General features: G+C 37.0%; 1 long non-coding RNA gene across 1 annotated transcript; it reads right to left on the bottom strand.

The window, feature by feature from the left end:
- Positions 1-11754: 11754 nt before the first annotated feature.
- Positions 11755-12866, bottom strand: LOC138837234 (uncharacterized). Its single transcript, XR_011375270.1, has 3 exons — positions 12818-12866; positions 12479-12595; positions 11755-11822 (listed from the first exon to the last, which is right to left on the bottom strand). It is a non-coding gene; the product is annotated as an uncharacterized lncRNA (long non-coding RNA).
- Positions 12867-13069: the final 203 nt, after the last annotated feature.

Genomic DNA, 13069 nt, shown 5'->3' on the forward strand with positions numbered 1-13069 from the left:
ATATACATACTCCATCACATGTTCCTGACATGGGTACTGTGTCAACCCAAAGCAATGAGGATAAGAAACATAAACTGAAATGTATAAAATCAGAAGCCAAGATTAATCTTTCCTCCTTTTAAGTTGATTTCATAAACTATTTTGTCATATTAATAGGAGACTGACACAGCATGCTCTCATTTATTATAAGGGATAAGATTTACTGGAAAAAATCTGACCAACATTGCCCTAATGAAATGATTGATTAAATTAATATTATAGTAGGGCAAATCTACTTTAAAATATCAGTTATACTTCAAAAAGAGGCAAAAAATTTACCACTATGGTTTGCTATGACAAGACATCAGAATTCACCCTTTTCCTCAAGGAAATAAATCTGTAATTGGCACTATTGTCAATTTCACAAATGATTTAATAAGACTGAAGAACAAATTTCAACTCAAACTGCGTGATATAAAATTTACTTTGTCCCTGTAAAGAACCTTTGTATTCTATCTATGTTTGGTCCCTAAAATGACTTGCATTTTATTCTAATCATATTTTTAATAAACTTTAAGTATGTGATTGGGGGTTGCTGTTTGACCAGGCAGTTTATAAATAGTGTTTAGTGAGTTATTTTGTTTTCCTTTTTTCTTTCCTGAGGTTTGAACTCTTTGCCTGGGAGCTGACCCTGAGCTCCTTTGGATGAACACTAGAAATCTATCACTGGAGGAACAGCAGCACTTTCAGATTTTTCTCAGATTTCACTGGAGATAAGAATTTCATGGACTTTCCTGCCTGGGCTGGCTTCAAACCTCAATCCTCAGCCTCCTGAGTATCTAGGATTACAGGCATGAGCTGCTAGTGCCTGTCTTAATACAATGCTTCTTTTTTTTTTTTTTTTTTTTTGCCAGTCCTGGGTCTTGAACTTAGGGCCTTGACAATGGGCACTGTCCTTGAGCTTCTTTTCCTCATGCTAGCACTCTGCAACTTGTGTCACAGTACCAATTCCAGCTTGTTTTGTTTATGTAGTACTGAGGAATCAAACCCAGGGCTTCTCACTACCACTAAGTAAGTCTACCACCAAGCCACATTCCTAGCCCAGTACAATGCATCTTAATGATCATTGTCTCTCATCCTTCTCAATCCTATCTCATCTCTCAATTTACATAATTTTGTAGAAGATTCACTGACTCACAATGTCATATATAGTCACTTAGAGGATATGTCACAATTCGTATTTTATTGATAGTCTCATTCATCAACATATTAAACTTATGCATTACAGAATTCTGTGATTTTAAATGCTAAATTAACACTCAGATTCACCCACTACTATTCTAAAATTTTTCCTAAGGTTAATGCAAATGCAATCTGTAATTCTTCGATAAAGTACAATGATTCATAGAAAGTTAAGAGTTGGACTATGAACATCACCTTCAGTTCTAGAACATTTTATCATTACTACCCCCTCAAAATACTCCAATATTTATTAGTAGTCACTTCCTGTCATCATTTCAACCTACCCTCCACTTGACCAACCTTACTTCATAGTCTACCACTACAGATGTGCCAATTTTAAAAAGCTCATTTAATTAGAAAATGCAGTCTATTTTATCCATTTCTCCCATGTAATATTAGTGTTTCCCAAGTAAGTTCATGTAAATTTTTCTGACAGATAGACCATATTGTTTTGTATACATGTATAGAATTATATAATGTCCTCAATGGGCATTTCAATATTTTATTATATATTATTGTAAAAGGTTTTGCTATCTATATTCTTGTACATGTGTCTCATTGGTCATGTGTTGAAATCTATTTTGTATATAAAACTATGACTTAAAATGCTGGATAATAGAGCAACTAGATGTGTAGTATCTTAAAGATTGCCAGTATGTTTAATAAACTGACTATATCACTGTAAGTGCTAAGCAACAATGTATAAGGATTCCAATTTCTACATAGTGGTTGTGCAGTGCTATCTTATTGTTGTTTCTAATTCCACTAATCTCTATATGTATGCAATGTCTAGGTATGCTATGATCTTTTAATATGTTCTTTGGTTGTTGGTATATTATTACAGAGATATGTATTTGGATTTTTGGATAACATATTCAGGATGGTTAAAGTTTTTCATTGGCATTAATATGCTCTTAATATATTTCTGATTCAAATCTCTTTAAATAAGTGTATATCTATACATACTATGTGTACCTATGCATATTTCATATTTATATGTGTATATATACAAATAACTATATATGTATATTATTATTTTCATTTGTCCATAAGCGATCATTTTACTTTATTTGCCAAACATGTCCTTTATTGATTTTACTTTAGCATTAAGCAGTCTTAAAGATAGGCTCAAGTCTAACATTTTAGTATTATCTTAGACACCAATGGCCTTCTAGTCTAATGAACCATGAGCCCTCAGAATGTTGACCAAATTTCTTAGTTCGTTTACACAATTACTATAATTATGTATTTTCGCGTCTATCTTTGTTTCATTTCACCAGAGAATCTGTATTTATCCTTTATGTCATACATGAATACCAATGCCTTTGGAAGATATTTATTAATTGGTGCATATTAATTGTACGAAGAAATCTTATTGAAATATTTTGCACATGCACATATTGATCAAAGGCCTGATTAACCTGTTTCTGTCTTTCTCCATTCCCGTTGCCCCTTATTTTTCAACTGTTTTCTGTTAATGTCTTTGTGCTATCTCCACACATCGTCAAAATGTATTTCAGTGTTGTTCACCCAGTATCATTGAAAATTATAAAATGCTGAATATAAAGGCAAAAATCTAAGTAAATACAGACATATAATTTTTGTGGATTGGAGGATACATTTGAGCAAAGTTATTTAATTGTCTCCTGCTTCATCCCCCTCCTTTTATTTGGTCATTCTTGGGGCTTGAAATCTGGGTCTGGGTACTGTCCCTCAGCTCTTCAGCTCAAAGTGAGTGCTCTACCACTTGAGCAACTGTGCCACTTCTGGATTTCTGGTGATTAATTGGAGATAAGAGTCTCACAGACATTCCTGTTCCAGCTGGCTTTGAACCGCAATCCTCAGATCTCAGTCTCCTATGCAGCTAGGATTATAAGCATGAGCTGACAGTGCACAGCTTCACAATTTTATTTATAAGTTTATGACAATTTCTTGAAACACCTGACCAGCACTCTTGACTCATTGACAAAAGAAAATAAACTGGAATATATTTCTCTGTCTAATATTAAAGGTGGTGTTAGTGTAAAATTGTTATATTTATAGAGGAAAGATTATAAAGCTCAATGGGTCTGGACGGCACCAGATTAGAGCCACATACATATTATCAAGGAATATTTAATAAGAGTTTAAAACCAAACACTTGTGGAATGACATTCTCTTTAATAAGTGGTGATAGATTAGACAGTATTGGGGAGAATTAAAAAGTGAACGTTGACTTAAATATAACTATTTATTCAAATATTATCTTCAAGCAGGTTTTGAAAGTGGCATATAAAACAAAAGAGTGATGTAAATATAAAGCAAAGGAAGATGTCTTGACAATTTAAGCATACTTAAATATGGCATTAAAATTATTGAAAAGGAAAACTTGATATAGTATAACTCAATAAAACTCAATAAAAGTCTAAAATAATTTAGTCTCGTATACAAATAGTGAATAGAATTTAGGAGCAGGGTGCTCATGTATCTCATCACAGCTAGGCTGTGATTTGAGTATTACTGTTTGAAGGCAGCCCACAAAATAAAGTCCCTGAGAATCTTATCTCTGCTTAATCAGCAAAAAAGCCAAAAGTGAGGCATGACTCAAATGGTAAATTGTTTTTTTTATTGTTTTTTTTATTTTTTATTTTTTGGGTCCAGTCATGGGGCCTGAACTCTGGGCCTAGGTGCTGTCCCTCAGCTCTTCAGCTTAAGGTTAGCACTCTACCACTTGAGCCACAGTGCCACTTCTGGCTTTTTTCTTTTTTGCTTGTGTGGTGCTGAGGAATAGAACCCAGGGCCTCATGCATGCAAGGCAAGCGCTCTACATTGAGCCACCTTCCCGGCCCCTCAAATGGCAAATTGTTAACAAAATGCAACAAATCTCAGGGGCCCTGATTTCAATCCCCAGGACCATACATACATGTACAAAATTAATAATAGTAATACTAATAGTGATGATGATGATGGTGGTGGTAATGATGATGAAGGGTACCCATAGTCAAGGATAAAATATTTGCAAATCCTGTACCTGAAGAATGCCTCAAATGTAGACTCTACATAAAATGCTCAAAACCTAATGTTAAAAAAAAATCGATTAGAAACCAGCAAAATACATGTTGTGAAAAATAAGCACAAGAAAAGCATCATCAGTCATCAAATGAATGCACATTAAAACTAAAATGACATTATAAAACATATATGAGAATTACTTCACATAATACAACAATGTCCGTACTAAATGCTATCAAGAAACAGAGAAAATGGATGCTGGCAGGAATTCAAATGGGAAAGCCACTTCTGAAAACATTTTGACAGGTTCCTAGAATATGAAATATGCAACAACCTACAGTATAGCACAGGAATTGAGTTCTTTAGGCTTTGTCTCATAGAAATAAAATGTAACATTCACCCAAAGGCCAAAACACATAGGCTTATACCAGCATTATTTCCTCTAGTCAGTTCAGGCTTTCTTCAGGTAAATGGGAAATGAATTGTGCTACATTCTATAATGACAGAACCAAAGGCAACTTCTGGGAATACAATACATTATTAAGGCATACAACAACTGACAATAATCTACCAGAGATTTGAAGGAAATTCTAAAAGCTTATTTATTGCATGAGCTAGAAGTCGGAGAAAAAAAAATGTGTTGGTTGCCAGGATGAAACAGGTTTGGGATGGGACAAAGAGAAGTAGTGGGTTTAATTATAAAAGGGAAGCATGAGACAAGACTCATTTTTGGTAAAGAAACGTTATCTGTAAATATGATATATTAATATAGAATTGATAAAATTATATTGGACTTAATATGTGCACAAAATAATTAAAGTAACTGAAGTCTGCATAAGGCACTTGTGAAATATTAATGTCCTACTTGTGATGTCATTCTATAAATATTTAAAGAAACTGGGAAAATATTCAAGGGATTTCTCTGTGTTCTTCTTATAACATCATAAAGATCCATACTAAGCTCAATAGAATTTAATGATATCTAGAAAATAGAAGTCAATATTGAATGTTTACATTGGAAAATAGTCTGAGTCCAAGCTTGCTAATTAGAAGGCAGAACTTTAGAACACCAACATCCAGGGCCAGTTCTGACAAAAAAAAAAGTGAGAAACTATAAAAACACAGAAAGCTAGGTATAGTGTAATTTCCCTGTTATCTCATGTTTGTGGAAGCCATAGGTAAGAGATTATTGCTCAAAGGAGGCTTGGCCAAGAAGTAAGACCTCATCTGAAAAATAGTGGTCAGAGCCTTAGCAACTTCAAGCACCAGTAGTGCCAAAGGAAAAAAGAAAAGAAGAAAACAGAAAACTAAAGGAAAGGATAGAAAAGGAAAACTATTTCCTCTTCATTCTTGTAGTTTTATGTCATTGGATACAAGAATTGAGAGTAATTTGTATACTGTTTTAAGAATCAGGCCTCTCTAACATGAAAGCATTTATTTCAAGTAATTATTTTATTATTACTATTTATTACCTTATTATGCCTTCTTGGAGATTGAACCCATGGCTTTGTATATATTAGTCTAGTCCTACAACTGAGCTGTACCCCAGCTCTCTTGTATAGTTTTGGAAATTTTTTATGAATTCTTCAATAGATAGCTACTCTACTTTTCATCTTATCTTTTCTCTCCCACTTTTTCCTCTATATATTTGTTTTTGTTTTGAAAACATTCCTCAATTTTATCTTCTAAACCTACAATTTTGCTTTGAGATTACAGGGAAGTCGGTTATTTTATGACATCTATTAAATTATATACAGATATATGTATTTCATATGCATGATTGATTCTTAGAGTTCATTGCAATATGGTCATATGTACATAGGTATTGAGCCATTGTGATCCTCTCCTAAGAATAGCTGCCCTTGTTTTCACCATGTGAATGCTTAGATTGCTGTTAGTTATTCATGCCCAAGTATAATTATTTGTCTTTTACTACCTACTGGATTAACTTGTAGATTTATGGGCATATTCTAGTTATTATAAATGAGGAAAATCATGCAGTATATATTTAATTGGATCTGGCTTATTTCACTTAATATCATTTTTTCCAGTTTTTCCAATTCCTCAGGAATGGGGTAGTGCCATTCTTTCCGATAGAAGCACAGAATTCCATCAATACAACAGAATTGAAGACCCAGAAATGAATCCACTCCTACAGGCACATAATCTTTGATAAGGGAGCCAGAAACAGGATGGAAGAAAGACAGTGTAAAATCGAATTTGGAAATCCTTACCCAAAAGACCACCAGAGACCATCAACAATGTAAAAGCAAAGGAGTCTTTATTGCAAGCTAGAACTTGGTCCCACCACATACATGGCAGCAGCCCATGACGCTAAGAGGCCCCAAGACCAGGGTTATAGTACTTTTTATACAATTTTTAGGGAAGGCAGGGACTTTGTATACATCATAGCATCTTACAACAAATTATAACACATCGCAGGGAAACTCTTAATACAATTCTATAGTATGACTGGCGCACTACAAAGCAGAAACAGGTTGTTGGTTAGATCAGAGGGTTGAAGTACTTTAAACTGGTTGGCTTGCACCACAGGGAGTCTCAAGGACACACTTGCTAAACTGCAGGGTTCCTTTTTTAAACAAACACCACCTGTGGCCTGACTGCGGGGGTCACCATGCCCTCCAGCACCTGCCTGCCTGCGGTTTCCCCAAGGATAGTTTATGTTCCTAGTTGCCAGGGAATTGCTTCTTCTGTTCATTCCCTGGTCGGGCTCATGGTCAGCTGCATAACTCATACTTCAGAAGATGACATCTAGCTCAAGATGGAGTCACTCAGGCCTCAGGCTCCTCATTTCCCCCTTTCTGATAGGCCTTAAGGGCCAATCATGGTCCTTAAGGGCACACATCATGTTCTCCATTGGGTACCAGATGATATTGAGCCTTTAAGATCATCAGCTGTACAGTGTTAATGCGTTTTCTAACAAACATCCCTAGCCGGTTTACAACACTGGACCCGACTGTGAGTAACAAAATTAACAGTACCAAAGGCCCTTACATTTTTTTCCACCAGTCCTGACTCTGTATATCAGTTCACTTAATTTTATACCAGCAATACTCATGAAGCTCCAATATTAAGACACACTCATACCATTTACTACATACTTAAACTGTCTGAGGTTTGTCTTCTTTACTCCAATGACTTAATGTTTTAAGACAATCCTTACTTTTCAAATCCTTTTTTATCCAAAGAGGATACTAATTTTTTCCCAATTCCTTTCCCAAGGCTTTCTTTACTACCCTCCTCTTGTTTGCAATTCCTTGAACTTCTTTGTGGCTAGAGTTTTAAAATGCCCATTTTTCCTTTGGCTTGCAGAACCAAGTTATCTCAGAGCAGCCTCAAGTCACCACTGGGATGCAGAAACTTGCTAGATTTTAAGGCTAAGAGCAGGGCTGGGTCTCATTACTACCTGTATTGAAAACAAACTCAGGTTATTACCATACCAGAGCCAAACTTGGCTGTGACTATAGAGTGGATTTTCAGTCATTATGCACTGAAGTGCCTAAGGCAAGCAAGCCAGTGATATCCTTGCCCCCAATATCCACTGTGGGAATAGAGAAGGTTTCTGGATATCACCCAAAAGAATGTCCCACAAGATCTCAGTTTCAGCAGCTTTCAACCAGGATGCAGTCTCAGGTGATGGAATCAGGCAGTTCACTCTACTTTTTTCACAGTGGAGGTGGTCAGGGTAACAATGTAGATTTCTTCCAGGGGACTGTCAAGCTGTAGCAGCAGCAGCAGGGTCTTTCAGTGGCTTCAAGGGACTGTCACACCTCCTGCTGGGCTGCAAATTCCTACACAGACTGGTTAAGGATACATTGCATAGGCTAGGCAGGCTGTGACCCCACTAGTTTTTAAGACTATTTAGACAATAGCCTATGACAATTTACCAAGATGACAACTTTTTAAACTAGATAGTTCTTTTAATAAGGCTGATTTTCTAGGCAGATATAGAGGGCTCAGGCCTGTACTATTTCCCATGCCTTTTCCTTCTGTCTATTTGGACACAACTTTTTAAAGTGACTCTGGTCCCTTGTTCTTAAAAGCAGAAGATGGGTGAATATTCATCTTCTGTAACTTCTTTAAGCTGACTCAGGGGTGTTGATCCTACCTAGCCAGGAACCTATAACCTTAGCCTATTTTACAAAGAACAATATTTTAACTTTTGGCAAATGCACAAACCTTTTCTCTGGCTACAGCAGTGTAGCTTGTTTAGCCTTCTGGTTTGCAAAAGCATCTTTCTGGATGGCTTAGGAATGTGGTCTCTAATGATGCCCCAGTTACCTATGCAGACCTTCAGAGAGATATCAATAGAAACACACTTACAGGTTTACAAACTTTTTCCTGAGGAGATGAATTTCATGTAGCTGGTGTCAGCTCAAAAATTATTGCCAATTAGAATTTTTGGCACATACAAGGGTTGGGATTTAAACTATCCCCCACATTCTATAACTTTAGCTTTTTACTACTGTCACAGGATGGCAAGTTCCTGTCCCTTACGAGGTAAATAGTCATGGACATTAGGCATGTTTACAAACTGTCTTCGCATGACCTCCTGGCTCTGATCAATTCTTGAAGGGCCATGCACAAATGACTCTAGGATCCGACATATCTGCCATCCAAGCAGTGGCTTACTACCTCTGGATGCTCCACCATTGCTTTCGTTCCAGGAGTGTCTTCTCCACACTGGAAAAAATGCCTCATTGGCATTTCCCTTAGTTGGTCGCTGAACTTGAACTCAGGGCCTGAGTGCTGTCCCTCAGCTCTACAGCTCAAGGTTAGCACTCTGCCACTTTGAGTCCCAAAGCAACTCTGCTTGCTCGTTCAGCACTCTGCTGGATGATTAGAGGTGACAGTCTCACAGGGACCTTTTTCTTCCCTGGGCTGGCTTCGAACCAGTTTGCAGATCAATGAGTCTTATAGAAGGCCACTTTATTCCAATTAAAAGCAACAAGGTGGTCAACATAGAAGTAGCTTTTAAGCATGCTCTTACCTGGAACTTATAAAAGCCAAAATTACATCTAACAAACTTGTAAGAATCCTTTGTACTTTGCTCTGGGCTTGCTGGAAACTGTTTAAAAAAAACCTATAAGAGCAAACTAGAATAGCAATTATTTTGGTAATCCTAATTTTTCCTTTGTGCACTTTGAGGCAAATATTAAGAACAATTTTACTCTTAAACTTTATATCCAAAAATCCATTCCTAATTTTTAAGCCTCCTATTAATCTCCTTTTTAATATTCTATACATTAGTTTTTAGTTGCATTTTAAAAAATCTCTTAAAATCTTGAGGCAAAGTGTCATTCATTGTCTCTTGGCTGCTTGTTTTAAAACAGATACACACTAAAACTTTTAAACTTAAATGTCAATTTTTCCTTAATGCAAGAATTACAATCACCATCACTGTACCAAGAAGCTAGACATAACACCCTTATGACTTTTAGAAACATATACTACTTGTAGAACATCATTGAAAGCAAATCACATTATACAAATAAACTTTTTAACCCTCTTTTTAAGTCCAAGGGGCAGTTTTAGCAATACTAATCAGATCATCACATCACTCATTTTAACACTCATGTTTCCAGTGTCAATCTGTAGGGAAAAGGGACAGAACAAAGATGGGCCACTTGGCCCCTCCTATGGAATGGGCATATACCTAAGCCAACTCTTTAGTGTTAGGTGAACTGCCTTTGTGCAAGTTTGCCCCCTTTCACCATGCATGGACTCCTCCCAGGGCCTGTCCCATTATCTGTGGACTTCCTCAGGGCCTGTCCCACCATACATGACCAGCTGAACTGCGCTTCTGCCTGTTCACTCCTCACCCCTAAAGACAGGTCTTCTGTTGGTTTCTAAGTTTTCCCTTTTCTTATCTCTTGATTCTCGAATGAAATACACAGTTTTAGACAGACAGAACAGGTAACATCTTTGACAGTGTTAAACTAACCTTTACACTTAAATTTCTAATATTTATCCCCAAATTTTAGCCAAGGAACTAAATTCCAAACAGCCAATGTATTTGTGTTAAGCCAGATATCTTGATTACAGTATAAACAGCTGTATGCATTTTAAAATATTAGATTTTAAAATACCAGATTTCTAATTTTTTAATTTTTATTTATTTTTATTGTGAAAATACTGTACAGAGGGGTTACAATTAGATGGGCAAGATAATGAGTACATTTCTTATCAAGCATTGTAGCCTCCTCCTTTGTTTCCCCTTTCCATCCCTTCCCAGCCTCCCCCCACCCCCCCACCCAATCCTTCCCGCCCCTACCCCCCCGCAACAAAGTTGTAAAGTTGGTTTTCCACATGAAAACTTGTACTTTTCATTGTTGCAACGGGTCCACCTGTATCCTTATTTAAACGACTTGTTTTTCCCCTTCCCCTCCACAAATTATACCAACATCAAATACAGTGAAAGCAGGGTTATACTGTGGGGGGGGGACATACAAAGCAACAAAGAAATAATCTTATAAATGCATTAGAAACAAATGCATGAAAGAAAAAAACACATTTGAATACATATCTTAGAGTTCATTTTCCTAACATCACCTGATCTGACCTTTTCTGCTTGACTCAGACATATACTAGATATTGCAAATAAGGGAAACCATGGGACATATGTTTCTTTGGGCTTCGCTTACATCACTTAATATAATTTTTTCCAAGTCTTTCAACTTCCTAACAAATGGGGCAATGTCATTCTTTCTGATGGAGTCATAGAATTCCATTGTGTATATATACCACATATTCTTGACCCATTCATCTACTGAGGGGCATCTGGGTTGGTTCCATAACTTAGCTATAGTAAATAGTGCTCCAATAAACATAGTCGTGCTGGTGGTTTTGTTTGTATACTTTTGGGTAAATGCCCAAAAGTGTGATTGCTGGGTCATATGGGAGCTCTATGTGGAGTCTTTTGACGAACCTCCATACTACTTTCCAAAGTGGTTGAACAACTTTACATGACCACCAACAATGCAGTAAGGTTCCCTTCTGTCCACATCCCCTCCAGCATCTGTTGTTTTTAGAGTTCTTGATTTCAGCCATTCTAACTGGAGTGAGGTGGTATCTCAATGTTGTTTTGATTTGCATTTCTTTTATGGCTAGAGAGGTTGAGCATTTCTTCATGTGTCTATTGGCCATCCTTCTTTCCTCTTCAGAGAAGTTTCTCTTTAAGTCTTTAGCCCACTTAGTTATTGGGTAGTTGTTTCTTTGAGGATTTGTTGTCGGGGGATTTAATTTTTTGAGTTCTAAGTATATATTAGATATGAGACCCTTGTCCATTGTATGGCTAGTGAAGATCTCCCAATCCATAGGCTTTCTATTGATCTTGCTAGCTATGTCCTTTGCCATGCAGAAGCTCTCTAACTTCATGCAATCTCATTTGTCCAACCTTTCTTTGATTTGTTGTGTTTCTGGTTCTCTATTAAAAATTTTTCAGCCTGTGCCAAGGAGACCTAGCGTTTCTCCTATTGCATCCTGTAATGTTTTCAGAGTGTCTGCTTTGACTCGAGGTGTTTGATCCATTTGGAGTTGATTCTGGTGCAAGGTGATATGGCCCCCATAAACAGGCAGGAATTGCAATCCTAATATCAGATAAAATAGACTTCAAATTAAAATTCGTGAGAAGAGACAAAGAATGTCACTACATACTAATTGAGGGATCTCTCCTTCAGGAGGATATTACAATTCTAAATATCTATTCACCAAACAACGGAGCACCCAAATTTATCCAAGAAACACTACTTTCCTTCAAATCCTACATAGATCCAAAGACATTAATTGTTGGGGATTTTAACACACCACTTTCCCAACTAGATAGATCAACTCAGCAAAAACTCAACAAAGAAACCGCAGATCTAAACAACTGCAAAGATCAACTAGATTTAACAGACATCAGCCAAAAATTTCACCCAGCAGCATAAGAATATGTCGCGACCACCTCGACCAGCAAGGAAGACGCGACCCGGGATTCTTCTCAATGCGGTTTATTCAGGACCTTTTACAACATCTTCTCTCCTGCTTCTTCTGCCCGCTTCTTCCTGCTTCTCTGTCCCCTCACCCCCGCGCTCTGGTTATAAGTCTCCTGGATGGCAAATCCTGAAGCACCACGTGGCATATACCGATAGGGTCGCAAACATGGAAGCAAACTAGGAACCAAGTCATAGCCATATAAGGAGTTGTTTTTACAGAGAGCACTTGTCACCGGGAAGACAGAAGGCGGGAGCCAGCGCCATCTTACCAAGGAGCTACAATGTTGCTTTTGTGGCCACGCCTTACTGCCTGGCCGTCTTTGGTCGTGGCTCCCGCAGCTCTCCACAAGAATACACGTTTTTCTCAACAGCACATGGAACATTTTCTAAAATAGACCACATTTTAGACCACAAAGCAAACTTGTCCAAATTCAGAAACCTTGCATTCTCTCTGACCACAAGGGAATAAAATTAGAACTCAACACCAGATTTTCTAATTTTTAAGTTAAAGAATACTTAAAAAGCCGTTAAAAACAATGTGAAGATTCCTTAAAATTTTTGGTAATGTCCAAACCTCATAACCTTTTGAATTTTAAACTTAACCTCACCCATTGTTACAGCATGCTGACAACTCTGATCTTGAACATGTTCTTAAACACATACAAAACACTCACACAGATCTTAAAGCACACAAAAAATCAAAATCAGTTGTACGTAGATTTTCTAAAGTTTTTAAAAAAATTTTAAGACAATATTTCTTTTAAACGAAGTACCCTTGTTGAGCTTCATTTTTCCAGGGCTTGCTTGTTTAGCAAGGTATTTCACTAATTAGTCTTTTGAATCCCTTCTGTTGGAGGAGG

Source organism: Dipodomys merriami, unplaced genomic scaffold, assembly GCF_024711535.1.
Source record: "Dipodomys merriami isolate MVZ:Mamm:240054 unplaced genomic scaffold, mDipMer1.0.p SCAF_267, whole genome shotgun sequence".
Lineage (NCBI taxonomy): Eukaryota > Metazoa > Chordata > Mammalia > Rodentia > Heteromyidae > Dipodomys > Dipodomys merriami.